The sequence below is a fragment of the Mixophyes fleayi genome, chromosome 4 (assembly GCF_038048845.1).
Source record: "Mixophyes fleayi isolate aMixFle1 chromosome 4, aMixFle1.hap1, whole genome shotgun sequence".
Lineage (NCBI taxonomy): Eukaryota > Metazoa > Chordata > Amphibia > Anura > Limnodynastidae > Mixophyes > Mixophyes fleayi.
Window position 1 is genome coordinate 44,877,095 of NC_134405.1, and position 27,083 is coordinate 44,904,177.

Consider the following 27,083-nt stretch of genomic DNA (forward strand, 5'->3'; position numbering starts at 1 on the left):
AAGTAAGCTGAAGCAGCCAATTAAAATCAATAACAGCTACACGGAGAATAAAGGCGGATCAATTATGTTTGTACCGCTGTGGGTAAGGTCACATCTTCACGTTGACTAAACAGCTTTACTACTCTGCGAACATCACGAAAGGAAGAGGTCAAGTAGCCCAAACATGAGGAAATGGGCCTTGTGAAAGTAACATCCAGCATGTTTTTCAGCTTTGTCACCAATGCATGAGCAAGGGTCACTCTGCTGGAAGGGTTCCGGCCATTCAAGGCCAAATGAGTGGATCACTTTTGGGCCACAAATTTACTTCAGTCAGGTTACTCTTGTGCATCGTTTAGGGAAGATGGACAAAGTGATACTGGCGGATCTACGACTGAGTTAATCTCAGCAGGAGCTGTATCAACAGAGTGTATTGCCTTATACCTCACTGGACGTATACTGTAACATTATCACATTTGCTTTTTTTAAAGCAAATTCCACATAGTTACAGGATATTTGCTTGTCCTTTTATTTATTTTCACCATTAGGTTCTGTTATATGTAGGGGCGTCAAGAGGGTAGTGGGTACAATGTACCCAGGTTCTCGTTGGTGGAGGATTATGGTGGGGGCGGATAGGCTGAAGTGCCCACACAGGGACAAGGGTTTATCTCAACAGGCCTGGCTATGTATTTGTGAAAAAACATATCTAATATAATGTAAGCTTTTGAACTCTCAGTAGATTCTACAGAAGCCATTTTGTTGGGTGAACCAATATTTCTTCAGCTCACAAAATGTCCGCCTCCACATAGTGCCTGACTGATATCACTGGTTTCTAGTGAATTCTTAGGGTGCGTTAGCCACTGAGTAAAGTCAAACAATAAAACGTAATAGGTGAAGATAATATATAAACTGTTCTTACATATTGTATAAGGCTGCACAAAAATTATTTCACAACTATGGAATTCTATTATCTATCTAATAAAGTTCAATCTCGTCAGGAGACAAAGTTCCCAATATGGTGAAACTGCAGCGCATAACAAAGATATGAGAAGTGGTTGCATTAAGTTGCTGGACTGATACATACCTGCAATTTTTTATCCTTTTTTGAACATCGTGTAGGTGCACCTACTTTGCTCTATGTTCTATCTGGCACTGATATCATCTAACATGTGGTCACACTGTATTTACCATTATTGTGGTTTTTGGGATGTTTTAATAAATTTACTTTCTATTGTATAATTCGTGCATGAGTGCTTTGTGGCAGACTCGGTACACCATCGCATATTTTGATTGTCATTTAAGTTAAACATTGCATTAGTTAATTTATACAACTTATGGAATAATGCAAATAAAACTGCTTGCTTCCATTTAATTTCGGTTAACATGCAGGTAGCCGTACTGTCATACTTGGACTCCCGAAATTCGAGTCGGTCTCACATACTCCCGGGAGAGCAGGCAAGTCTCTCGCATCCCGCAACTGCCTTCCCAAAATGACTCAATTCGTGGTGAATCGCGTCATGTTGGCCCCACCCCCGTGACAAAACGGCATTTAGTCGCGGGGCCGAAATGACGCGTTTGGTCGCGTCCCACCCCCTTCCACCCTCCAGTCACGCCCCTCTCCCGGACAGAACTTGCTGAAAGTAGGCAAGTATGCGTACTGTGCTCTAAGCTAATATTCACATGGCGCCTTGTGCCTCATACCTCCGTTATGTCACTACTTCCTAGTGCCTCTAAGATGGCGGCCTCCTCTATGTGTAGTCCACAGCAGCCCTATACCTCACAACATTTGAGTAGACAGCATTGGGTTGAGGGCGTGGCCATGTCATGGTGGGGGTGTGGCTTCAGCATGATGGGAGCATAGTCACACCCAGGGGGTGTCTAGAGCTTTTGAAGTGATAGGCTGCCGCATTATCTCCTCCCCTCCAATCCCAGAATACCCCCCAACTTTCCCATGGAACGGGACAAAGCTGTTCTGATGGGGATGGTGAAACAGGGCCCCAAAATCAGGACTGTTTTGCCTAAAACAGGGACGGTTGGGAGGTATGAGCAGCTCTGATTGCATAATATAGAACACTCGACATCAGCATAATTGTAGTGTGAGCAACTTAATTTTGTTGTCATAAAAAATAGTTTGCTTGAGGCCTAATACAAAAAATAGCAGCACAACAAGCAATAGCAACAACAATATAACAGGTACATTGTGATATAAATTATAGATTCTAAAAACACTTACATGAAATGTTGGATAAATGAAAAGTTAACAGTGTGTTTTCCTTTCCTATAAATCCAGTAGGAGTCATTGTGGGAACTGGGGCATTGTCAGGACATGTTACTTCCACATGATGAGACTCATCTGGGAGCAATGGGAAGGGGAGGATATATCAAGCTGGATAGAGGTAAATGACTGGGTTGATTTCTGTTAATCTCTTAAGTGCAGCATTTACCACATGTCACACGACGTTCTGAAAAGGAAAGTGCTGTAATTACATGCACAGCAGAGCCACATATCACTTACATGGAGAAGGAGAAAGATAGATGTATACATTATTATATGTAATAGGAGGAGATATAGAGAGAGGATATATGGAGTAATAGGAGAAGATATAGGGAGGTTATATGGAGTAATAGGAGGAGATATAGGGAGAGGTTATATGGAGTAATAGGAGGAGTTATAAGGAGAGGTTATATGGAGTAATAGGAGGAGTTATAGGGAGAGGTTATATGGAGTAATAGGAGGAGATATAGGGAGAGGTTATATGGAGTAATAGGAGGAGATATAGGGAGAGGTTATATGGAGTAATAGGAGGAGATATAGGGAGAGGTTATATGGAGTAATAGGAGGAGATATAGGGTGAGGTTATATGGAGTAATAGGAGGAGATATAGGGAGAGGTTATATGGAGTAATAGGAGGAGATATAGGGAGAGGTTATATGGAGTAATAGGAGGAGATATAGGGAGAGATTATATGGAGTAATAGGAGGAGATATAGGGAGAGGTTATATGGAGTAATAGGAGGAGTTATAGGAAGAGGTTATATGGAGTAATAGGAGGAGATATAGGGAGAGGTTATATGGAGTAATAGGAGGAGTTATAGGAAGAGGTTATATGGAGTAATAGGAGGAGATATAGGGAGAGGTTATATGGAGTAATAGGAGGAGATATAGGGAGAGGTTATATGGAGTAATAGGAGGAGATATAGGGAGAGGTTATATGGAGTAATAGGAGGAGATATAGGGAGAGGTTATATGGAGTAATAGGAGGAGTTATAGGGAGAGGTTATAGGGAGTAATAGGAGGAGATATAGGGAGAGGTTATATGGAGTAATAGGAGGAGATATAGGGAGAGGTTATATGGAGTAATAGGAGGAGATATAGGGAGAGGTTATATGGAGTAATAGGAGGAGATATAGGGAGAGGTTATATGGAGTAATAGGAGGAGTTATAGAGAGAGGTTATATGGAGTAATAGGAGGAGTTATAGGGAGATGTTATATGGAGTAATAGGAGGAGATATAGGGAGAGGTTATATGGAGTAATAGGAGGAGATATAGGGAGAGGATATATGGAGTAATAGGAGGAGATATAGGGAGAGGATATATGGAGTAATAGGAGGAGATATAGGGAGATGTTATATGGAGTAATAGGAGGAGTTATAGGGAGAGGATATATGGAGTAATAGGAGGAGTTATAGGGAGAGGTTATATGGAGTAATAGGAGGAGTTATAGGGAGAGGTTATATGGAGTAATAGGAGGAGATATAGGGAGAGGATATATGGAGTAATAGGCGGAGTTATAGGGAGAGGATATATGGAGTAATAGGAGGAGATATAGGGAGAGGATATATGGAGTAATAGGAGGAGTTATAGGGAGAGGATATATGGAGTAATAGGAGGAGATATAGGGAGAGGATATATGGAGTAATAGGAGGAGTTATAGGGAGAGGATATATGGAGTAACAGGAGGAGTTATAGGGAGAGGATATATGGAGTAATAGGAGGAGTTATAGGGAGAGGATATATGGAGTAATAGGAGGAGTTATAGGGAGAGGTTATATGGAGTAATAGGAGGAGTTATAGGGAGAGGTTATATGGAGTAATAGGAGGAGTTATAGGGAGGGGTTATATAGAGTAATAGGAGGAGTAATAGGGAGCTGTTATATGGAGTAATAGGAGGAGTTATAGGGAGGGGTTATATGGAGTAATAGGAGGAGTTATAGGGAGAGGTTATATGGAGTAATAGGAGGAGATATAGGGAGGGGTTATATGGAGTAATAGGAGGAGTTATAGGGAGAGGTTATATGGAGTAATAGGAGGAGTTATAGGGAGGGGTTATATGGAGTAATAGGAGGAGATATAGGGAGAGGTTATATGGAGTAATAGAAGGAGTTATAGGGAGGGGTTATATGGAGTAATAGGAGGAGTTACAGGGAGGGGAAAAGGCCATAATCCTGAGGTTCGCTGCAATTCGCATCATCAGGCCTTTGTCTCACCCACTTCACTAGTGAACAGGATTCGGGAGGGTGTCCGGCTCTTTCGTAGACAAGTATGATAAATAAGGGATTTTATACGGCATAACTGCAACAGTAAAAACTTAAATACTGTAATATCCTTTATGAAAACATAATATTGACCCACGGCGCTATGAATAAAAATGTATATTAACGGAAATACAGTAGGGCTATATGACAAGGATGAATGCTAATAGATATAATAACAACAGGAGGCACTTTAAAAATAACCAGAAGGGTTTATTGAATATCCCATAACTCAACGATAATGTTGGGATGAATTCTGGAACATCTACGTAATATTAGAAATGAACTTGAATCACACAGTGTATCTGCCCACTTCTCAAAAGTACATAACCATGATCCCACTCTACTTAAGTTTGTTGGAATTAAAAAAATGAAAAAATCCTGGAGAGGGGGGGATTTTATAGCATCCATATCTAAAGAGGAGGCTAAATGAATTTTTAACCTAGAAACTTTAACCCCTAAGGGCTTGAACATTGATTTCGACCTAGGTTCCTTTTTATAGCAAACCCAGAACAACCCCCCCCCTTTTTTCCTTGTTATCTGTTTCGTATACCTCTGCATTTATAGTACGGTCTCCAAGTTGTTCTTTATCAGGATACAATAGGGTTTTATATTTATTTTTAATTTTTTTATTTTTATTTTTATTTTCATATTATATTTATTTTTTATTTTTTTATTTGTATTTTTATTTTCATTTTCATTTTCATTGCTATATTTTTATAATTTTAATTTTTTTTTTTTTTATTTTTTTTTCTCTATTATACTCTACAAGAGTTATTTGATTTTTATACTTCATTTATATTATTATTTTTGGTATACGTATTATACATTACCACCTAGGTGACATAAAAGAAACTAAAGTTCTCTTTTTTACTTATACCCAGCCTATCTTTGAGGCATGTTCATTTCCACCAATTAAAATATTATTAGGGAGGTGTCTAAAGTGGATGCTCTGTATATAAACACCGCCCCTTTTTTGGAATGGATCTACACATTATATTTTTATCCCTGAAGAAGCCCCCGATGGAGGGGTGAAACGCGTTGGTTACTAGTTTTTATTAATCTCTATCAAAACAGGTTTTACTCCTGTCTCATTTATCTACATATCATACAGCGCTGAGCCATATCCAGGCTGTCCGATACCGGAAGTGCGGTGTTTGGAACGCAGGCTTGCGTTCCAACATACAGGAAGAGAAGGTGAGCTCACTGAAATCCAGCTACAGTCGGCGGTGCACCGTCTCCGGAAGGAGAGAGCCCCCGTTCATAGCTTTGGAGGGCTTTACGGACTCTGACACTGGTATTGAACCTCCTATAAGATCTTTACAGAGGTAATCTTCATCTTTTATATTTATCGCTGGAACTGTGTTTTTCAGTAGTATACATGACTGCTGTTTTTTTCTGACCATTCTGTCAGAGGGTAGAACGATATTTTCCCTCCTCGTTGTACATACTTTGGATTTGTTTATATGGTTATTTTGAATTTTCTTTTTTTTCATCCATTTTGACCTTATACATATTTTTATTTTTATTTATTTTTTCATTTTTCAACCTTTTATTTTTTATTTTAATTTACCTTTTTTTATTTTATAGCTTCATCCCAACATTATCGTTGAGTTATAGGATATTCAATAAACCCTTCTGGTTATTTTTAAAGTGCCTCCTGTTGTTATTATATCTATTAGCATTCATCCTTGCCATATAGCCCTACTGTATTTCCGTTAATATACATTTTTATTCATAGCGCCGTGGGTCAATATTATGTTTACATTGACCTATATTGGGGAGTTTGGAATTCGTCCCACACAGACCCACTCTGGCAGCTTTACACATCTTTAGAGCAGCGCTGTTATCCCTACACTTTTTCTGTATTTAATATCCTTTATGAGGCTATTCTTTTTCCGTCTAATGAGTTATAATGCAGAAGAAAGAACGATTTGAAGAACAGCTATGAAAGAGTTATATTCATGTCATGGTATACTCAAGGCCAGGCAGAGGCCCTTGGTCTCAGTTTGTTTTGTTTTTAGTACGTGTTAAACATTAAGCTCTGGCATGATCTGTGTTAAATCGTGTGACTGCAGGAGTCACTGGCTGACATTACCAAGAAACATGACAGACACCAGGAGCTGTCTGTAGTGTGTTTTACTTCTGCTAATAGGTGATGCCGAGTTTGTAATCAGCCAAGTAATAGTAGCCAGTCCCTCTGACATCACACAGGTACCAGCAAATCAGAGCCTCTGTTCCTCTCCACACCTCCAATCACAGCAGACCACCTTGCCCCTTTTTACCTATATAACACATAGGAATAGTTATTTTTATGCACAAGTATTTATTAACAAGAGCGGGAGCTGATACGCAGCTTCCCTTTAATATAATATAAAGTAGATTCCAAAGAAACAGAGCCCCCCAATGGCCACTTTATCATGAGAAATTGTAGAATACTTGCTTGGCATTTCAAGCAATATTAGTGCAGCATGCCTCCCAAGTGTCCCGGTTTAGTGGACCGTCCGAACCCGCCACTGCGTATGCGCAAACTGCGCAAACAGGATGTTTGTAGGCACTGATTAGGCTCGACGGAGGGCGTGGCTTATTTGTACCTCTTTTGGCACTCCAAATGTTGGGATGTATGGTGCAATGTATTCTATAATAATTATATTTTCACGCAGTATTATAGCAATTCAATTCAATTATTTTGAATAGTAATTGTGCAGAATAATGTCTCTCATATTTTTGATAAAAACATTTCATGTTAACGACTGCTTTAATTTTAAAAGTGAGATAAAGTGCCCTAGGGTAAGCAGATATTATGGAATCTAATGTACCTAACATGTGAGCTATAATTGCTTATACCTTACTTGCCTACTCTCCCGTTATGTACAAGAGACTCCTGAATTCCGGATAGGTCTCCCGGACTCCCGGGAGAGCAGGCCATTCTCCCGCCTGCTGCCCACTTCCTAGTGAAGTGGTCAGAATGGAGCCTCCATGACACGATTAAAGTCATCCCGTCCCCTCCGGTCTCTTTCTTCATCTGCCATCTGGAGACGAGAAAGTAGGCAAGTATGAATTATACGATACCACAGTGCTCCACAGCGTCGGACAGTGGCAGAAACAGGGACGTGCAAGGTAGACAAAATGAATGCAGACGTGAAAACAAAGGCTCGTCTGGATGCTATATAACCAATCTTCTTGTCAGTTCTACCTGCAGTCAGTTGTGAAATACACACGCACATACACACACACATGCATACACACACACACACATACACACACACACACACACGCATGCACATGCACACACACATATACACACGAACACACACACATATACATGCACACATAGATACACTTTACACACTGTAACATACATTCCTTTGACTCCTATTCCTATTCTTCTGTTTATTTAGAAACATTCAAACCTTATTTACAATTTTCCTCTTTTCCGCAACATAAAAATCCCCCAATTTTGATCCTCTGTCACCCTGAGTGAAATCTAAACTGCATCAAATCGGCTGGTTTCCAATAGACATATTTTTAAATATATCACTTATATTAGGTCATTTTGTGCTCAAGTCTAAAACTGAAGCTAATATTCCGGAACAGTTGAACTCATGAAAGCCCCTCTGTACAGTCAGTTTGTGAATCAGTAATATTGTATGGTTTAACCAAAGTTCCTTTGGAGGGGTTTGCTTGGGAACTGCCCCCCCCCCCCCTTCCCCATATGAAGCTACTGCTAGCAGCAATGACAATGAATAGGGTTCCTTTGTGTGATGGCATGCTGTAATGCTGTAATGCTGTAATGCTGTAATGCCTCTAAGAATGATTCTGTGCAGTGCTGCTGATCTTCTTCATCTGTGAGCAGTCAGGGATGTTTACACATTCAGCTGCCCTGGGTCATTGCTAGAAACCATACCCTAGAAACCTATCATATGAGGCTGGTTCTCAGCCCATGTCCCAGATTTTTTTTTTATTTTTTTTTTTAAGGGTCTTATTCCTTCAAGTAAGTTAACTTTATTAGTCTGTGCACACCTCCCTAACATGTTATAAAATGTATTGCTTTAATACTATGGCTTAATGTGTGTGGGAATTTTTCTTGTTCAGTAAGTCCTGTTAGGGAGGAATTTGTTGATGTTTTGCCCTTGGATACAGCAATAAACTGATCTGTGCACAGGACAGAGCCAATGGCAACTATAATAAACAATTCTGCTTAGTCGGTCTAAAACAGGGGTCAGGGAACTTTTTTACCTTTTGCCCCAAAATATATTTAGAAACGCCGACATTAACCCCTTGATTTGAAAGGAAGGAATTCATATATTATTAATTATTGGGATTCAAAAATTGTATTGAATCTATTCAAAATTTATTTGAAAGCTTCAACTTCAGGTTTTGGAGAAATGATGTTGCTTCATTTTTGATACGAGAGCATCAATATTGGGGCATTTTGATGTCAGAGCAATTTTGATGCCTTTGCAGCTGTTGACATCCAAAAATATGACAGATCTGCTTTGTTTTCCAATGCAATACGTGCTTCATTATGGCATCGAAGCTCAAGAAGTGCCTCTGCCAACCCTTGAGGCTCTTCTGGTACAACAGCAATTTCACATTTAAAGGGGTCTACAATCCAACTGACAGCATGTGAATCGCCAGCATTACCCCCAGGAATTTCATTGTTACCCCATTTGGGGTAATTTACCCCTGTTCCCTGACCAGCGATCTAAAAACTGAAAAACAGAATAGAGGGGCAGAAAGGTTAAACCATTTATTTAAAGCTGCCGATGTGTGTGTAGAAACCGTTAAATTAAAAGTGCCTGAAGATGGATAACCCCATTATTAGAGCTATGGTTGGTTAACAAACAACAAGCAAAAAAAGATATTATAAATGTGAATAGAGAAGACATAGCATAAATAACCTAAAGGGATTTCCTTGCCGGTCTACACAGTCTGCTGTACAGTAACTACAGCAAGTCTACAATGTATTCCGTGGTGTCCAGCCTCTGTAACAGCCTTTGATGTCATTAAGACTTTTTGGGCTGCCTTCTCTCAGTAGTTGCCAGTAGTATAGAGTCAAGTAGTAACGCCTACAGTGTGAACTCACACCAACTTATGTAACGCAACTAATGCAACTTCTACCATGCTCTGCAAGAAAATTAAAAAATGTATAAGGACTAAACTGCAATAAATAAACCTGTACCGAAACAAAAAAAAAGTATTCTTGCACACAGGAGCTTACAATCTAAAATATTTAAGCCTTGCAAACATGAAGTTGCAATGGTATTCTCTAGGCACTGGTAGTTTGTTTATGGTCCTTTCAAGTAGATAATATAACAATGCATTATTTTGCAAATATGAGAAAAACAATAGCACCATAAAAAAAAGTAAGAATACAAAACATAATAAAAGTTATCACATCATTTTTGGTACCAGGGTTTGGTAAGATGTGCCTCTTCAGCTTGAGTGGAACTAGAAGTCCCAGCATATCATGTCAGTCTATGGCTGTTAGGGCATGCATGGACTTGTAGTTCCACTACAGCTGACAAACCTTAGGGTACCCACCTCTGCTGTATAGAATGCAGAGAGAATAAAACGCTTTCAGATTACAGCTACTGCTAGGACCCTCTACTTCTACAGAGCACTGACCCTTTGCCTCCTAAACAAGTCATTGTCAGCAGGCCACCTTGTGATTGAGTTAAACCTTACACTTGTGAGATCTCTGTGTTCTGCAAGTTTTCGTTCCCCAAAGTAAACCTCAGGAAAACTTGCTTACAACAGATCCCAAAAAAAAAGGAGTCGACCCCTCCCCCATCATAGCAGCTGCGTTGAAATTGCAGTTTCCATAATTAGTTAGATAGCAAAGAATAGCGACTGTGTGTGTGCCTACAAAGGGGTGGGCAGTCTGCGAGAGAGAGAGAGAGAAGGAGGAGACAGGGCGAGACTGAGAGGGGGAGTTAGAATCACTGAATTCTCCCCGTCCTCTCTATGTCCATGCTGTTGACCAAAAAAGACACTTTTGTCATATTCCACCGCCTGTTGTTGTTTTATTTTTTTTATATCACATTTCCCACTATCCCATTTTTTTTCCTAAGCTCTGCCCCTTATACCCCCCTTGGTCTCTCACTAGAAAGTCCCAGAGCCAAAGCGCAGGAAAACATCTGGATTTTGTTTTTCAAGAAGAGGGGGAAGGAGTGAAAGAGCCAGAGAGAGAAAGAGAATCATGGGTGTAGTGAGCACACCCCAAAAACCCCCCATTCTGGCACGCTGGAAGTGGGATAGGGAAGGCTGACAAGTTTCTAAGATGCTGGCTTGGAACAGAGGACACACAATACAGCAGAGGAGAATAGCAGACCTGTCTGGATCCCTGGTAGCTACAGGTCTCTTCTCAAACTGGATCATGTGTTCAGGGTGAGACACCTTTATTTTTTTGGAGGAGATCCTGCTGTGGAATCTGAAAGTGCTGACTTGTTTGTTGGGTTGTGGGTGCGTAAAGAGGACAGCACCCCTGAAATATCTCAATCATCTACTGAATGTAGACCTCAAACGACCAAGGTAAGAGAGAATATCAGCAGGTATAAATCTATACCTTTATATATGCTGTAAATGTGTTTTCATGTCTATAGAGACTTTAGAAGAACTCTGAAGGCGCATTGAAGCAAGAAGCGCCGGCATGTCCTGCAATTGTCTATGTTACTGCCTATATATACAGGGAGTAGGGCAGTGGTTGCAAACCTGTGGATCTCCAACTGTTGTGGAAGCACAAGTCCCAGCAATGCCCTGCCTAGCATGCTGGGACTTGTAGTCCCACAGCACCCGGGGGTCACCAGCCAGGCGCAGGAGTGTGTAGTGTAAAGCACTGAGACCTGTTTTGGAGCGGGTGGCTCTTTGGAAGGGGCTGCGCAGACGGTCCCGGGGGTAAGGGCTCTGCTCACAGAAAATGTGAAATTTTAGATAAAAGAGCAATGGACAAGGTTATATAGAACTCAGAAGGCGGTGAGGACTCTTGAATTATACTGTACAGCACCTGGGGAATTACCAGCTCTGGTGTGAAAAGACAGAGAGGAAGGCAGACAGACAGCAGGAATGAAGGTGTGTAGTATGCACTGCAGCTGAGAGGTGGAGATAAAGGTGTAGAGCACAACTGAGTGTGTGTGAGAGAGGCTGGAGCTGCTTATGGTTTCATGGGCTGTGGGACTGAAGGAGAGCTGTTGATATCAAAAGTGCAGCAAAGCACAGAAACAACTATGATTTGCATAGGGATATGTGAAACTGCAATTAAGAGAACATTTCAATAAACTAGGTGGGCAAGAGAGAAAAGATAAAGGAAGTAAAAGTGTGACATAACAGATACAAAGTATAATGACTTAAAAAACAAAAACATGTTTAGAATGTTATATCAGGAATGCCAAAAAAATAAATAATTTCAGCCTGTTGATGTCCAGATGAGTGTTACCTGTTTGATATGTCTGATATATTTGTGCACAGTACCAAACAGATATACATTTGCTAGCTGCAAAAGTATATAACCACATCACAAATCCTTCTTTGGGAATTCTCACACCAACTTTTGCCCAATTTCGCCTTGCTTTACATATAGGCGCATGAATTTGCGGACCAAGATGGTAGCATCTGCCGGTGTGTTGTACCAACTAATGGATTGGTTGGGAGTGCTCCTTGCTGAGGGCAGATTACAAGCACATGTGGTTTTACACCGAGGTGCAGAAACTAGTTTTCATTTTGCAGGATGGGATTTTTTGAATGGGATAAAAGTTGGAGGCAGTACATTTAAAGGCGCATTATCTGCTTTATGGGAGGGCCAGCAATATCCTTCATGCAACTTGAATTCTTCTCCGCATCTAAGGTCCCAAAAATCGGAACTTGCCCATATACTTCTAATTGGAGGCAATCTTCTCAGTTGCACTTTTGTGTGAAAAAGCATTTCTAGGTATACTTTGAACAAAGTAATAAAAAGGGTCAGACACACAAAAGTGACTAGTAATAAAGACAGTCCCACTGTTCCCTCACTCTCAGGATTAAGCCATAAATGAGGGTAAACGGTGCAGTATTTTAGGATGATAGTGTAAATGGATGAGGGGGTTGGTCCTATAGGTGTGGTAGGATGGACTTTGATGACATTTTTAATGTTTCTGTTCTGTACATTTTCCTGAGCATTCGCCAATCAGCAAAAATAAGCGCAGATTGGTTTTAAGGGTGAGCTTCCAGAAGTCTGTGACGTGGACATGCGATTTGAAATTCGCTTGGATAGGGAGTTGTACAGGAGTAATAAATATAAGCGAGATGTGTTATGGGGTGTAATATCAGGGGCAGAACCCCAACTTTGCTACAAGGCCCCCCAATTTCTGGGCCCCCCTATAGGGGCCACACCCACTGCAGTTGCTGTATTTCCACCGCTGTGTAATACTGAAATGGGAGGAATTATACTGAGCGATTCTAAGGAGTTATAGGAGTTACAGAGAGAAGTTATATGGAGAAATAAGACTTGTTATATGGAGAAGTTGTATAATGCTTGTCAACCTTTCCATTCTCTACTCTGGAAGGTCAGCTAGAAGTGTGAGAGGGGTCATGGTGACGCCATCACCTCACCGCTCCATGTTTTGATCCGCGGCATTTAGCGGAGGGGACGGGCCTTAACTATGCAATTGCATCAATAATCCCCGCCTCTGCCCGGGATCCGGGAGAGTATCTGCTCTTCCGGGATTCCAGGGGTTTCCCCTAAACTCAGGAGCCTCCTGAATATGCAGGAGAGTAGGCAAGTATGAGTTATATGGAGTAAGAGGAGTATTTATGGAGAGAAGTTGTATGGAATAATAGGAAGAGTTATAGGGGGAGGTTATATGGAGTAATAGGAGGAGATATAGCGAGAGGTTATATGGAGTAATAGGAGATATAGAGAGGTTATATGGAGTAATAGGCGATATAGTGAGAGGATATATGGAGTAATAGGAGAAGTTATAGGGAGAGGATATATGGAGTAATAGGAGGAGTTATAGGGAGATGTTATATGGAGTAATAGGAGGAGTTATAGGGAGAGGTTATATGGAGTAATAGGAGGAGATATAGGGAGAGGTTATATGGAGTAATAGGAGGCGTTATAGGGAGAGGTTATATGGAGTAATAGGAGGAGATATAGGGAGAGGTTATATGGAGTAATAGGAGGAGTTTTAGGGAGAGGTTATATGGAGTAATAGGAGGAGTTATAGGGAGAGGTTATATGGAGTAATAGGAGGAGATATAGGGAGAGGTTATATAGAGTAATAGGAGGAGATATATGGAGTAATAGGAGGAGATATAGGGAGAGGATATATAGAGTAATATGATGAGTTATAGGGATTATACAGCTTCAAAAGCTATGTACAGTGGTTTATATTTAGAGATTCATGTGACCTCTCCACAATTCCCAGCGTTTATTTACTCCCATTGTTAAGGTTTTTCCACAAACCAAAACTATTTTAATGGGTTCTATCTAGCTGAAGCTTGTACCGATCTAGCAATTTCTGTGTGAAATTTCAAACCGTCCTTAATGGTTGGTTTGTCTCTAGCAATATGAATCAGGAGGAGAATGCACAGACCAGTGAAAGGTGTGGCTGTGCGATCGCAAGACAGAGATTGAACAGAATGAGTTTCAGACAGTTGATGTTTAGTATCATTTTCAGTTATGTTCTTGTATTGTTATTGTTTATACAGCGCCGCCATAGTACACAGTGCTTTATGAAGAATATTTAATCATTTGGCATGGATCATCTGTCAGATCTGAAGGTTAGATTGGAGGTAAAGAAGCTAGAGGAGGGGGTGTAAATTAAATAGAAAAGGGTTTGAGATCAATGTACCGGTATTCATGGCAGTGGTCGAAGTGGACATTTAGAAGTGGTGGTGTGAAAAATGTAATGGAAATGTAAGTGAATAGAATTGGATAGTTTTCCAATGAAGGTTGTAGGAGACGTGGGTTATGGCATCATCATCATCATACCACCATTTACACCCCCACTTCCTCCACTGAATCATGGTATAAATCATCCTACACAGAAGCAGTCATATTTATCTTAAGGCCAGTTACCCACTGGAGTCAACTAGTGTTTGTTACTGCGCTGGTTACACAACCCATGTCAAACACTATTGCATGTGTCACTTTATGCCTGTAGGTAACCTCCCTAAGACCACTGGGTAATCTATAATTTTATCCACACACAGTTGTCCACTGCAAATGCAGAACCCACATTGAGGATTATTCATACTTGCCAACTCTCCCGGAATGTCTGGGAGACTCCCGAAATCTGGGTAGGTCTCCTGGACTCCTAGGAGAGCAGGCAAGTATCCTGCATACGGCAATTTACTTGTCAAAATGACGCGATTCGCGGTGAATCACATCATTTTGGCCCCGCCCCAGTAACAAAATGATGTTTTTGCCGTGGGGGTGGGATCAAAATGACGCGACTGACCATGCCCCGCCCCCTCCCACCCTCCAACCACACCCACTGCCCGGGATCTCCCGGAATCCACTTTTCAAAGGTCGGCGAGTATGGGATTATTCAACATTGCTCAAAGGTGCAAATCTGCACTAAACTCATAGCAACCAATTTCACTGTCAAGTGCAATTTAAACAATGAACGCAAATGTCTGATTGATTGCAATGGTTTTATTACAGAGCTGAACCTTTCAGCACCATTAGTAAGTCACCATCTGTATCCCTTATTACACTAGTACACACATTGCTTTTTCCATATACTCACTGCTGTACCTTCTACCTCTTATCATTGAAATGCATAAACTTATCCTCACACAGAAACAATTCTAGGCATTTGTGTAATGGGTTGGGTGGCGAGATGTCATTTCGGTTTCAGGTATTTAATGACAGTATATTTATCACCCACTTTTTCAAGGGCCCTAGATCTTTTCAAATATGTGGCACATTATTCTGGAAATTCCTCTTGAGCAGGTAAGGGTGTGCTCCCTACAGAACTGTGTTACTGAAGTTTAGCAAACAATAATAAACTTACTAATTTTATTTCAGCACTCAGACAACCTCGTTTGAAAATCGCCCAGCAAAACGCGTTGGTTTTGGACTGGTTGCATATGAATAGACCTCCCAGTGCATTTTAATAGTGCACGCCTAATCTTCGCTTTCAGGAGACCTCCACAGCTTAGTTTTCCGAGGTTTCTGTGGACACGAAAGAAAAATCTGAAAAAGTCATCGTGCAGAAGTATAAACGTCACATCGAGCTCATAGCTTGTGACCCATTCAAACCAGACACAGTCCTCTGCCTCTCGCCAGGGACAGTCTGTAACTTGACATCATCATGACAGTTCACTGCCCATTACACATTTTTGCTGCTTGTTCTATACAAATAGTTTCCTGCCTATTACATTCAGTCTGCTGCTAGCTTGTATCCGACACATTCTGCTGCCCATTCTATCCACCGTCTGTCTGCTGCCCATTCTATCCAAGCCACAGTCTCTATCTAGATCATTTCTGTTGCCGTCCTATCCAAACAGTCTGCTGCCAGATTCAATCCAACACCCATCCAAAATATGTTACCATTTTTATCTCAATACAGGCAGTTGCCCATTCTACACAAAACATTCTCCTGACCACTCTATCTCACCACAGGTTACTGTCAGATCTGTCCTGGAATTCATCTGCCCGTTGTATCCAGAACACTGATACCTATCCTATCCCAATAAATAGTGCCGCCCGTTCTCGTGTGACTTTATAAAGCTCTGTACCTGTACAATATATAGTAAATATTCTCTGCAGCCACTTTTCTCCAGAACGTCTGCCCACCAATCTATCCACATCGGGCCTGATGCAGAGTTAGCCACAAAATGAGCGGAGATATTTTTTTTTAAAAAAAGTGAACAGAAAAACAGCATATTTTAGCCCAAATACAGAGGTGTGCACCTCTCGTGATACGTCCGGCTCTACACAGGCAGCTTACGGTTAGTTTATGCCAAGTCATCATCTTCATTGTGTATTTGCACCTTCCCTGTAGCAGGTGCAAAAGATACATCTCCTAAGAGGTGTATATTTGTGTTATTGCAGGTCTGCATGAGCCTCATATGTATGACTCTCTCTTACGCCTGTTCCCCCCTCTGCTCCTCGACTCCAGTAGTAAGAAGTCGCACATGCCAGAGATGCACAGGCTTATATTGGCGGATATGTGTCTATTCTCTTTGTGGGCACGCACAGAGCGAATTTGCGCAATTCATGCTACACAAGCTGGTGTACGTTTAACTCTGCATCTCGGCCAATGTCTGCTCACCATTCTCTCCAGACACAGTCTTCCTCCAACTGTATCCAGATATGGGCCTAGTTATCAGTCCCGGGCCATAATATTTATTGCGGCAATAGAAAGTAATTTACGCCGCAGTTTATAATAAAATATCCTATGGGCAGCTGAGCTGGCTGGGACCGCTAAGGCTTAACTTTTAACAATTCGCCAGGCCAGTCTCAATAGATATGCAAATGCCTGACCGGGCATAGTGATTTCAGTGATTTCAGTTCCACTAATAAACAAAATAATAATAATAATTTTTTTTTTAATGCTATTAACAATTGCAAAAATACTTTATTGAAATAATAAAGCATCTTTCGTTCATTTTCTCCTGCTGTCGCCATCTCAGGAAGGAGGATTGCTGTGGCACTTGTACCGCCGCAGTCCCTGTTACATAGGCTTTACCGGTGATACCGGGCAAAGCTCTTTCTTCTGGCGGGGGCCATCGCCGATGGTAGCACTGCTTTCACTGCCGGTGACCCTTGGACAGATAGGGAGAAGATCTATCCATGGATTTTCTCCATTTGATAAATAAGCCCACTGGTCTGTCCTCACACCGTATGTTCCCCACTCTCTCCAGGCAGAGTATGTGCCACGCTATATCCACGCAACGTCTTCTTTCTGTGCTATCCTGACATTAAGTCTGTTGTCTATTTTATTCTCATATTAGTCTGCCTTTGCTGTTCTCTGTACATGAAAAAAAAAAAGCCACCTCCTCCCAAATTGTTTATCCTTAAACCTCTTGACACAAACTGCTGACCCTTCCACCCTGGGTTTCAGGCTTCTTACCCTCCCATCCCCAGGCTGCTTTTTAGTAACACAAGGGTTAAACTAGGATGTCACATCTCAGCCCACATGTTCTCTCTCCTGCGCCTGTATAACATTCCGGAACAGATGTTCTCCCTCAGATGAGACAGACAAAGGTTCTGGGGCCACTCTCACACACCAACTACTATGGGCTTAACTCTTTCCGCTTTATCGAGTAATACACCCAGCAACTAGCCATAAACAAGAGTCCAGGCAAATAGCCTCTGTCAACCGGTGAACTAAATCTCAGAAGTTTTTCCATCTGATAGCTAGTTCTTTACTTGTCAGTCAGTAATATCACCGTAAAAGTAAAGCAAGGCCACACTATCCATGGCTGTGTTTACACACAGAGTCGTTTTATCAGGGAGAGGATATTCAGGGCTCTCCATTCAAACATTTGGAAGATTTTTGACTAAAGGGAAGAAGTAAGGATTACACCATTGCTGGACACTGAGGCTAAAAAAGTTTTCTTTTTGTAAAGCATTTAAAAAACAAAGTATTAGTTGCATAAATGTGTTTGTATATATATATACCTATGTATAGATAGATAGATAGATAGATAGTCTCACTCACATCAGTCCCTGCCGCAATAGAGCTTACAATATAAATACCCTAACATACACACACACAGACAGACAGACAGGGTCAATTTGTTAGAAGCCAATTAACCTACTAGTATGTGTTTGAATTGTGGGAGGAAACCGGAGCACCCAGAGGAAACCCACGCAAACATGGGGAGAACATACAAACTCCACACAGATAAGGCCATGGTCGGGAAATGAACTCATGACCCCAGTGCTGTGTGGCAGAAGTGCTAACCACTAAGCCACCGTGCTTCCCGACTTAATGGCAAAATCACCAAATCAAAGTTACTTAGTGGCAGTCACATACAAATACTTCTTAAGCATCCCTAAAAACACAAGCTTACATTCTACTTTTTCTACCACAGGCACATTAAAGCCAATCAGTAAACTTATGTTGGTATCTAGGTGGACATACATGCCCATATGTCCACCTTACTATGCTTACTATGCTACCACGTTTCACCATGCTTTTTGGCGCAGCTTGCTCTGACTGTGGATGTCAACAGCACACCAAGGTGGTATCCTCAGTTGTAGGTGTATGATCGCTGCCACCACCAGATTCCTTCTCTGCCACCAGGAACAGCTCACGCACTGAATTCTTCCTGACCACTTGGATCAGGACGGGTAACGGGTAACTAGCAGAGGCCTGAATCAAGAACACATGGCTCAACAAAGGACAGCGGGGAGATGAATTAGAGTGTAAGCTGCGCCGAAAGCTGGAGCCTTTGGGTGTCAAGGCTGCTTCCGGGGCTATTGGCTAGGCCTCTGGCACTGCTGCTCCTCAGCTCTCAGATCTGAGTCCAAAGACACGGTAGTCTAACACTATCTGGGCCTCCTGGACCCCATTGCATTTATAGATATAAGGAGACATAGTACGCCAGACATTTAATTAGATCATGTGCGGGAAGGGGTGATGCAGCCAAGGTAGGATGCTACATCTTCTCCCTCAAGTTATCACATCAGAGTTTGCGCCACGATTACAAACCGGAAGCATAGCTGATCACTCTCCAACAAACACACTTGTGTGTGTGCTGAGCTGCACACCTCCCCATGAGCCCTGGCGACATCAACGTCATCTTCTAAGCGGCTACACTACTCAGTGTTCGTGCTGCAGGCTAGTGAACCTCTCACTCTCCTGCTCCCACAAGCAGAACACCCAAACAGTTGCCTGCAGCCAGCTTCCACATATCCTGCAAATCACTCCCACATTCTATAACAATTGTTAAACATACACTTTTATCTTGGGCCAAATTGGCTATATGTACGTATGACCACAAGATGCCGGAGAATACACATTAGTAAAAGTAAAACATACATTCTCCACTAGGTACTGGCGTCACTTAGTCTGAGCTGGAGGTTATATATATATATATATGCACATATTGTCACAAGCATTCTAAGCATACTGTATGTTGCGTCCATCTTAATAAGGGCTGACGCGGTACCTTCCCTTTGCCTCACTGACCTAATGCTGTAAAGTGTTCTGACTTTTCAAGCTAATAACAACAAATGCTGTGAGCATTCCATACAGTCATTGCAAGTGCTACAATGTACAGTACACGTACCAGGCTACATGGATTTTTATCATATCCCTTAAAAGAAAAGGGGGAATTAGACATTTCCTTTCCTGTCATTGACTTATTATAGGTCAGCTTTAAATTGTTGTGGTTAGAAACTTGACAGATATTACTAATATATTTAGGTCTGACATGACATGTTTTGCTCAGCAAGACAAATTTACTAAATCTGCAAGCTGTAATATCATCATCATCATGTATTTATATAGCACCACTAATTCCGCAGCGCTGTACAGAGAACTCACTCACATCAGTCCCTGCCCCATTGGAGCTTACAGTCTAAATTTCCTAACATACACACAGACTAGGGTCAATTTTTTGATAACAACCAATTAACCTACTAGTATGTTTTTGGAATGTGGGAGGAAACCAGAGCACTCGGAGGAAACCCACGCAAACATGGGGAGAACATACAAACTCCACACAGATAAGGCCATGGTTGGGAATCGAACTCATGGCCCCATTGCTGTGAGGCAGAAGTGCTAACCACTAAGCCACCAAATTAGCATCTTCTGTTTCCACAAAACAAGCCTAATAATAAACGTATCATTATAAGGAAATGTCTCTAAATCAGGTCAGATGATGATCACTATTGGTCTCTGTGTGTGGTCATCTTCCAACTGCACTAACGGTTTCCAGAAAAGGCGTCAAAGATCCTACGGATGTGACCAAATTAGACACTGTCTAATGTTGGACAACTGTCCAGATTTTGATGGGGCAGTCCCGTCGGCACATTTGTCCCGACACACAGGAAGTTGGGATGTATGTAATATAATATAATTATAAAAAATATTTATTGATAATTAAAAATGGATTGATTTCATGAAAATTAAAAATGATTTATATATTCTAAACATTTAACCATTTTTTTCAACTTGGGATGAATCATTTCCATGTATTTATATTTGGTAGATGAGATGCAGCAGGCGGTGGATTCACGGAGAGTTACAGCGATAGGAGTCACGTGACGGGGGTGGGGATTTAGGGGAGTACTGAATATTCTGTAATTGATATCCAGTGCTTAATCCAGGGTAGATGCTGTCCCCAGCAGCTTTATTTATATCTAACACCCTCTTTACTATTACTGGTAGGTACATGAAAAAGATTGAGTAGCAAAATAAATAAATAAATAGATAAACAGTAAACACAATGAACAGAACACCATTGTAATGCAGCAGTAGGCACTGGGCAGCACGGTGGCTCAGTAGTTTATCATCATCACCATTTATTTATATAGCGCCACTGATTCCGCAGCGCTGTACAGAGAACTCACTCACATCAGTCCCTGCCCCATTGGAGCTTACAGTATAAATTCCCTAACACACAGACAGACACAGAGAGACTAGGGTCAATTTTGATAGCAGCCAATTAACCTATTGGTATGTTTTTGGAGTGTGGGAGGAAACCGGAGCACCAGGAGGAAACCCACGCAAACACGGTGAGAACATACAAACTCCACACAGATAAGGCCATGGTCGGGAATTTAACTTATGACCCCAGTGCTGTGAGACAGAAGTGCTAACCACTAGGCCACGGTGCTGCTTTAGCGTTTCTGCCTCATTGTGCTGGGGTCACGCATTCGGTTCCCGACCAGGGCCTTATCTGTATGTTTGCCTGGGTTGTCTCCTGGTGCTCCTGTTCACAACAAAAACATACTGGTAGGTTAATTAGCAGCTAACAAAATTAACCCTAGTGTGTGTTAGATAATTTAGTCTATAAAGGAGCAGGTATTGGTATTGCTGGTACTATATAAATAAATGATTATCATTTTAAAATACCTAGTTGAAAGCCTGTAAATGCTATAAAAATGTTTACACGTCGCTATGTCTAATCTCATACATGTAACTATCGCTGCTCAGCTCATGCAATGTCATGAAAAGTGTTCTAATGTTCTAACTTCTGCTATGTCAGTCTCTGTGATTCTTGTGTTTGGTTCTTTCCTGGCAGTGGAAGGGTTACAGGAGGGTAGACAGCTATGCACAGATAAGACAGCTGCGTGACAGGAAGTAATAGAGTGATGGGGGAAGAAGGGGGAAACACCGCACATGCGGGTTATGTGTAATTCGGCTAGCCTGCTTATACTCACGTACCATCAAGTAGTGCTGCAAACCTGAACACATTGTACTGTGCAAAGTGTGAACTTCTGGGAACTGATAAAGCACAAATTGTACCGCGTGGCGTTACTGAACATATATATATATATATATATATATATATATATATATATATATATATTTATATATTTATATATATATATATATATATATATATATATATATATATAAAAAAATATATGAAGATGACTGTCCAGAGCCTGGCGTAAGAGCTTTTTATAGGATTGTGGGTATAACCTGGTCAGTGTGATTGTCTGTATTGGGCAAGAGGGAGGCTACAGACATGCAAGGAGATATGAGAGGCCAGGAGGTGTTGTGGACAGGGTCAGAACAGGTGAGTACAATCTGGATGTAAGGCATACTTGCCAACTCTCCCGGGAATGTCCGGGAGACTCCCGAAATTTGGGTAGATCTCCAGGACTACTGGGAGAGCAGGCAAATATCCCGCAAACGGCATCTTGCTGTCAAAATGACGCGATTCACGGTGAATCGTGTCATTTTGGCCCGCCCCCCGCAACAAAACGGCATTTTGTCACTGGGCGGGGCCAAATTGACGCGATTCACCACACCCCGCTTCTCCCGCCCTCCAGCCACGCCCCCCTGCCTGGGATCTCCCGGAAAGAACTTTAAAAAGGTTGGCAAGTATTATGTTAGGCAGGACATTTACAGCTAAGATAACCACACATGCTGCTATACCAGGCAATTGGCTCAGTGGCACCCCGAGGCGAGCTTGATGCTCTGTCATTATCTACTTTACTCCTCTAATGAATCACAAAGCCTGTCTGACTATTATATTCCATCTTCATAGTACCCTCACCATGGTTGTCTGTAGAAAGAAGTGCTTCGTGATGGTAAAATGTACGGTTTGGGAATTTGTGTCCAAAAGTTTATATAGGTCCACGTTGGTACATGTGCGTGTCTGTGAAAGCAAACAAATGTCTGTATATTTACACGAAGCTTGAGCATATGTCTTTGGCCATCTCAGATCTTAAGAGTTATGGGAAGTACAGACAGTGCTGTGGATTTGGAGAGTGAAGTTGCTTAAGGAAAGACAGATATGTAATAATAATCACTATGCTGGGCATTCCCTACAGTTTCTCAATCCAAGCAGATTGCAGCTCTTCGCCATAGGTTTATCTGTGTTTAAGGAGAATGAGGCACATCACCATTGGTTAATTAGTTCCAGACAGCTCGATCTGATTCTATTCTTGTCCATAAAGTAAAACTACATTATACGTCAACTAAAGCTATACTGGCTAACATGTGAGCGACAGGACTATTCTTAGAGGTGATGGGGCTTTAGACAGCTGGATCACACTTGTAGTTCATAGAGGTGTAAAGACCTCTAGACAATTATTTTATGTGTGCAGTTAGAGATTAAAGAGGTCTGTGGCTGCCTCCATTTCTGATATCTGTATTACAAGGATTCAGCTCTTACAGAATATATGTAAATTCAGTGTGGGGAATGCAGCTTGAAATCATGGTGTAATTGCAGGTGTAAAAAGCCTTTACGCCAGGCCTGAAATTTAGGAGATATGAACAAAAGTTAGGAGCCATCAATTTTGTAAGTGAAAATTTTCAAGCTGCTGATTATTTTTTTAGGGGTTGTGCTATCTACATAGGCAGGTCATAGAGCATACCCAACCTGTTATAACACACACTGAAGATCAGCAGCCTGTGCTTCCACAAAAGAATAACAGTTTGGGCCCACATGGAACAACACCAGCCTCTACTCCCACGGAGCAACACCAACCTATGACCACATGGAACAATACCAGCCGGCACCCTCACAAAGCAACACCAGCCTGTGACCTCACAAAGCAACACCAGCCTGAGCCCTCATAGAACAACACCAGCCTGTGACCTCATAGAACAACACCAGCCTGTGACCTCACAGAACAATACCAGCCTGTGACCTCATAGAACAACACCAGCCTGTGACCTCACAGAACAATACCAGCCTGTGACCTCACAGAACAACACCAGCCTGTGACCTCATAGAACAACACCAGCCTGTTACCTCACAGAACAATACCAGCCTGTGACCTCACAGAACAACACCAGCCTGTACCCTTATAGAACAATACCAGCCTGTGACCTCACAGAACAACACCAGCCTGTGACCTCATAGAACAATACCAGCCTGTGACCTCACAGAAGAACACCAGCCTGTGACCTCATAGAACAATACCAGCCTGTGACCTCACAGAACAACACCAGCCTGTGACCTCATAGAACAATACCAGCCTGTGACCTCACAAAGCAACACCAGCCTGTGACCTCATAGAACAACACCAGCCTGTGACCTCACAGAACAATACTAGCCTGTGACCTCACAGAACAACACCAGCCTGTGACCTCACAGAACAACACCAGCCTGTGACCTCACAGAAGAACACCAGCCTATGACCTCACAGAAAAACACCAGCCTGTGACCTCACAGAAAAATACAAGCCTGTGACCTCACAGAAGAACACCAGCCTATGACCTCACAGAAAAACACCAGCCTGTGACCTCACAGAAAAATACAAGCCTGTGACCTCACAGAACAACTCAAGCCTGTGATCTCACAGAACAATACCAGCCTGTGACCTCACAGAACAACACCAGCCTGTGACCTCACAGAACAATACAAGCCTGTGACCTCACAGAACAACTCAAGCCTTTGATCTCACAGAACAACACCAGCCTGTGACCTCACAGAACAACACCAACCTGTGACCTCACAGAACAACACCAGCCTGTGATCTCACAGAACAACACCAACCTGTGACCTCACAGAACAACACCAGCCTGTGACCTCACAGAACAACTCAAGCCTTCGCTACCACAGATCTACACCAGCCTGTGCTACCACGAAATAATACAAGCCTGCACTACCATGGAACAACACCAGTCTCTGTCCCCATAGAACAACACAAGCCTCTGTCCACATGGAACAACACCAGCCTCTGCCCCCACAGAACAACACCAACCTGTGCCCACACAGAACAATACCAACATATTCACAAAGCAACACTAGCCTGTGGCCTCACAGAGCAACACCAACCTACACTACCACAGAACTACACCAGCCCACATTACCACAGAACAGCACCCGACTCTGTCCACATGGAACAACAACATCCTCGGCCACATGGAACAACAACAGCCTCTGCCCCCACAGAACATCACCAGTCTCTGTCTACATTGAACAACAACAGCCTCTGCCACATGGTGCATTACACAGCTTCACCCTCTCACCATTCCAGACTTTTTTGCTTTGTCAGGGAGACACACTGGTGTGACAGGAAGAACAATGGCTCATTGTCTTCACTGAAATATAAAAGATAGCAATGGTTTCATAACAGACACACTACATTATAGGTAAAGCCATCGGTACAGTAGTATCCTCAGGTGTTGCAAGAATCCACATTGATTAGCTTATTACTTACTCAGTTATTACACCAAACATTCCTAGGGGTCAAATGATGGTATGTGGCAGCAGGATTGGTTGATTTGTAAATACTTAACTGAGCTAAATTATATATATGTATATCTTCATTAAATATGACTCATACACATCAAAGGCGTAGTAATACACAGTGGCCAAATAACCTTACAAATGAATACATGAAGAAATCCACAACACCTTGGGGCATCTACTAAAGGTCTTTTTTTTTTCACACCTCTTTTAAATTGCTAGAAATTGTTAAAATTCATTGTCCCAACTCTCTAATCTGTCAAACAACAAATTTCTTCCAAAATGATGTGATTTGTAGTGATTTTGATAAATTTGAAAAAAATAATTATTTCACCGCTGATGTTTTGAAAATCTCTGAGATTTTCCCATTAATTTCATTGACTATTGATTGTAGTGGTGTTTCCAGGGAAAAGTTAATTTTTTTGGCGCTTACCATTACTATTCATATGGGCTAGTTATGGAATACTGTGATATTTGAACACCCAGATGGAGTTATCTGTATTCCAAATGATCCCGCATTATCTTGGAGTTCTGCAGCAGTGTTGTCTTTTTGTCACATCAATAAAGATTTGGATGTCTTTAATTATTGATCTCTGTGGAAGTGGGAAAACAACAACTAACACTGATTGCCGTGAAATTGTCAAAAGCAGGAGTCCAAGAGACGCCCCTTTTACCACCAGCCAATCACAAGCAGCTATTGTGGGAAAACGCTAGCGATTGTTTGCCAGCATTGGCCAAGACTCCAGCTTTCTTTGATCATTTAGTGGCGGTCAGCGCTATTGTGCGGGTGGGAACTTTCAGGTGGAGAGTTTTGGAGAGACTTGTATTAAATTAAAGTTAATTTAAAATCACTTGTGTGTTTACTTATTTTTATTCTTCTGGTATAATGGGCAGGGGTCTGCTATTATACTGGGTCCACCGGGGTGGCAGTGTTAGAGGAGCGCTTTGCTGTCTCTTTCAACCCTGACCCCCCCAACCATGAAAGCACCAGCCCTGCGCAGACCAGCCTGGGGATGGTTTTTACTATGGTTAGGTATTGCTTTTAATAGATTTATTTATTATTTACTAATATGGAGATTGAGAAAAACATAAACATCTGTGCTATTGAAAATGAGCTTTCGGTTGTAGTTGCTTGTCCTCATTATGTTGACCGCAAAGCTTTGCATTCTTCACAGCTGCGTGAGTACATCATTCAGAGCTGATAAAGGAAGGTGCGTGTTTCTTAGCTTCTCATAAGAGCACCAACTAAGTAATTTTAAGATTGCAGAGAGAGGGAGTTATTGTAAAGTTGAACAAGGTGCTTAATGTGTAATTCAGTTAATGACACATACCTGAGGCTTGAGCACAAGGCATTGACTCAGCCCTTGAATTCCCCCTAGTTGTTTACTAAAACAACTAGACTGAAATCAACAGTTAAACACTTAAAGGGGATCTCCGTCATTGAGGGGAGGAGGTTTCAAAACCATGCCCCCTGGCCAGTAGCAGGTAGGTATACCTGTTCTGGAAAATGTCCTTTTAAAGAGCAAGGTGTTTGTAACATAAATCACTGTAGCAGGCTATAAGATATAGCTTACCTTTTTCCCTATTTTTCTTCAGACTGTTATTAATGATTGATAATTCGTCAGATTTTCCACAGTGTAATGTGTCTACAATGACGACAGTCATTGTGCAGTGAGCAGAGACAGACATGGTGCAGTGAGCAGAGAGGCTTTGGCACTCCCCTCTGAGCTCTATTTTCACTGTCACATCCTTTC

The 27,083-nt window shown here is 41.7% G+C and overlaps 1 protein-coding gene across 2 annotated transcripts in view; it reads left to right on the forward strand.

Annotated features, from left to right (window-relative positions):
• Positions 1–10,418: 10,418 nt before the first annotated feature.
• The window catches only part of S1PR2 (sphingosine-1-phosphate receptor 2), a 43,163-nt gene continuing 26,498 nt past the window's right edge, over positions 10,419–27,083 (forward strand). For both annotated transcript variants that reach the window (XM_075206847.1, XM_075206846.1), the window contains exon 1: positions 10,419–11,046. The gene's annotated coding sequence lies outside the window, so the exon portion shown is untranslated. The remainder of the gene's footprint in view (positions 11,047–27,083) is intronic.